The sequence below is a fragment of the Lycium ferocissimum genome, unplaced genomic scaffold (assembly GCF_029784015.1).
Source record: "Lycium ferocissimum isolate CSIRO_LF1 unplaced genomic scaffold, AGI_CSIRO_Lferr_CH_V1 ctg10924, whole genome shotgun sequence".
In the NCBI taxonomy this organism is placed as follows: Eukaryota; Viridiplantae; Streptophyta; class Magnoliopsida; order Solanales; family Solanaceae; genus Lycium; species Lycium ferocissimum.
The window spans coordinates 17,380-21,157 of record NW_026713560.1 but is presented as its reverse complement, the minus strand read 5'-3'; the positions used below and the strand labels follow the sequence as shown (position 1 = coordinate 21,157).

General features: G+C 41.2%; 1 non-coding gene across 1 annotated transcript; it reads left to right on the top strand.

Moving 5' to 3' along the window:
* The first annotated feature begins 2,713 nt into the window (after window positions 1-2,713).
* LOC132041613 (small nucleolar RNA R71) lies at window positions 2,714-2,819 on the top strand. Its single transcript, XR_009411171.1, has one exon. It is a non-coding gene; the product is annotated as a small nucleolar RNA R71 (small nucleolar RNA).
* Window positions 2,820-3,778: the final 959 nt, after the last annotated feature.

The window sequence follows — 3,778 nt, the reverse complement described above, 5'->3', positions numbered from 1 at the left end:
TGCAAAGACCAAATGGCATTAGGTGAAAGCGAATGTCCCATAGGGACAAGTGAAAGTAGTCTTTTCTTGGTCTTCCAATGCAATGTTCATTTGGTTGTAACCGAGTACCCATCCAAGAAACAATAATAAGACCTTCATTGCCTAGCCGATCAAGCATTTGATCAATAAAAGGCATAGGGAAATGATCCTTGCAAGATGCAGTGTTCAACTTTCTGTAGTCCATACAAACCCTCCAACCGGTGACAGTTCTTGTAGGAATCAACTCATTTTTAGAATTAGGGACAACAGTGATGCCCCCCTTCTTTGGCACACATTGGACTGGACTTGCCCATGGACTATTGGCAATCGGGTAAACCACCCCAAAGATCTAGCCACTTAATGATCTCTTTCTTTACCACCTCTTGCATCGGTGGATTCAATCTTCTGCGATGCTCAACACTTGGTGAACTTTCGTCTTCCAACCGGGTCGGTCTTCTCATCAATTCAGAGTGAATCCCAGGATGTACGCAATAGTCCAACCCAAACCTCTCCAAATGTTTCCTCAAAACTCGATGAGTCTTTGAGTTTGGCCCTCATTCGAAGTTGATGACACAATGAGCGCGAGTAGCATTTGCTCCAAAAAACTCATATCTAAGATGGGATGAAAGTTGCTTGAGCTCCAACTTCGGCCGCTCAATAATTGAAAGTTTTGCTGGAGGAGTTGTTCGCTTCTCTAGATCAAGTGACAATTTCTTGGGCTCATAAGAGTAAGACCCTGCACGGTGAGTGAGTTCACCGTCTCAATATATCCCTCCATTTCTTCTGCATCAAAATTGACCAAGATGGCTAATAATGCTTCACCCAAGCATTCTTCTTTCATCTTGAATTCTACTGCTTCATCCACCACATCAAAAGAATTAATGACTGAAATACTTTGATAAAGACTAGGCAATTTCATACCCTTGCTGGCGTGAAAAGTCACCTTCTCATCATTAACCCTAACTTGATTTCATTCTTTTTTGAATCCGCAGCCCTCCCTGTAGTAAGGAAAAGGTCTCTCCGAATAATAGAAATTTCTTGATCAACAGCACAGTCAAGAATCACGAAATCTGCCGGCAGTAGGAATTCCCCAATTTGAACAAGAACATCATCAACTACCCCAACTAGCCTTTTGATCGATCTGTCAGCCATCTGCAATCTCATGGTAGTGGGCCTTGGCATCCCTAATCCTGATCTCTTGAAAATCTCAAGGGGCATAAGATTTATGTTAGCCCCATTATCACACAAAGCCTTGGAAAAATCCTGCTACCCTATGATGCATGGTATGGTGAATGCTCCAGGATCTTCCCTTTTTTGCACTGTGGTCTTGGAAATAATAGCACTGACGCGATGAGTGATACCCACAGTGTCGTGTTTCAATGGCTTCTTCTTCTTTGTTAAGAGATCCTTCAAATACTTAGCAAACCTGTGCATATCTTGGACGAGCGTCCATGAAAGGAATGTTCATCGTCAATTGCTTAAGTTGATCATAAAATCGCAAACACTTGTCATCTTCTGTTTTTCTCACTAGCCTTTGAGGAAAAGGCAGCGAAGATTTGAACAATTGAGTCAAAGGGAATAGAGCGCCGTAAAAGTTTTGCCTTCCCCTTTTCATGTTTTTCTCCTTGTGCCTTAAGATTTTCAAGATTTTGTTCCTCTTCAGCTATAATAGGGACTTCCTCCTCTATTTCTTCCTCCACAATAACATCAGACACATTAGGTTGTGTCTCTTCTTCAACAATTGGCTCAAGATCAATCACCTTTTTATCAGCACCTTGAAGTATTTTTCCACTTCGGGTGCTAATAGCAGCTACATGCTACACAAAGTTCACCCCACCACCTTTTGGATTTGGAACGGTATCACTTGGTAGTTGTCCACATTGAGGAGTATGCACTTCTCTGGAAAGGTCTCTGAATTGCAATTCAAGCTTCTGAATGGCAGCTGAATGAGATAGTTGGACCTGAGACATTCCCTTTATTGTACTTTTAGTTCTGTCCTGGTTCATTAGCATTTTCTGCATCATACTTTTCAGCTCCTCTGTAATCATTAAGCATTGCTAGCAGAGTTGCTAGCTGAATTGTCTCTCCACTGTTGGGAATTCGATGCTTGCCCCTCGGTAGAATGTAAGGGTTAGAGCTCTTGTTTCCATAATTGTTGTTATTGTAATTCCCTGATTTGGATTTCCCTGATCATTTCTGCTATAGTTGTTCCCTTTCAATTGGTGTTGAGGCTTTTGCCATGGGTGATGGCCCGGACCTTGATAATTTTGCCTTTGATAACCCCCTTGGGAGTTGTTGACATAATTAGCATCTTCATAATGTTGTTGCCCATCTTGGTACATCCCCTTAGGGACTTGATCCATCCCCTGTGGATGAGGTGGTAACTCCTCAACAAAGATTTACCCCTAGTGCATCTTTTTCTGCCAACTTCTTTGATAACAGATCCATCGTGATTTGCAATTGAGCAAAGGCATGATTCCTCTAGTGGTTTTCTTTTGCAACAACAGCTAATGACGGACTACCATAAGAGAGACTCTCATTATCAGTTGAATGCCAAGCTTGATTATGGGTGGTGAGTTTATCAAGCAAACAGGTGATGTTGACAAATGACTTGTCCATGAAGTATCCTCCCACGGCAGTATTGACAGTATCTGATTCATTGTATCTAAGCTCTTAGAATTTCTCGGCATCCGAAAACCCGTGAGTTGGAGATTGAGCTAGATAGTACTTGAACCGCTCCTATGCCGAATATAATTGTTCCCCCGGGAGCTGTTTGAACTCAAAGATCTTATCTCGAAGTTCAGCCTTTTTGCTCGGTGGAAACCATTTCTTCATAAATGTATTGGCTAGCTCGCTCCAGGTGTGAATAGAATTGCTGGGAAGCTTTTCATACCATTCCCTTGCTTGGCCAGCCAAGGAATATTTGAAGACCTGTAACCGAAGTGCATCAGCAGAAACAACACCTTGATATTGTTGAGCACATGCGTGCAGGAAGTTCTTCAAATGTCGAAGTGGACAGTCCTCCGAATAATTTCGGAAATAACCTTCAAGTTTCAGCAGCTGATAGATAGAACTATCAATTTTGTCACTTGGAGCCCACCTTGGTTTCCTTGATTTCGATTATGTCTTCCTGCCATGTTCACCTGGTTCACCAAAATAGCAAACAAGGTGTGATGGAATAGAAAAGTTTTAAAGAAAAGTACACAACAATCAGTAATTTCAAAACCGTATTCCCCGGCAAGATAGCGCTAAAATTTGATACGCTCAAATTACACCTATGAGTGGCGTAAAACGATCGTTATCAAATATAATAACCCAAACAAGGTTGGGGTCGAATCCCACAGGAATATGGAGAAAAGGGTACTAATTGTATGCGATACTAGTCTTTAAAGGCTTTAATCCTATTCCGAATAGTTTGAAATATTTGTTGTGTAATGTAAATGAATACTTTGACTTGAATTGTAATTAATGCAAGAGAGAGACTAAGGTTGTGTTCGCAGCTTTAATTAGATATTATACTTCAGGTTTCAATGTCATATACTTCTAATGGTTGTTCTAAGAGTCTGCACTCGATCTCTTAAGGACTTCCTAATGTTTCCCAACAGTTAGGCCGTATTTCCTCTTTATGATTTTTCCAAATGCGAAAGAGTTGAAATCGAAGAGCGACCGATAATGCGAATTAGACTTGTTCTTATTCCTAAGTTAGTCTATTAAACGAGGGCTAACGCCCCGAGTCATTGTTATTCAATCTTACCAATGC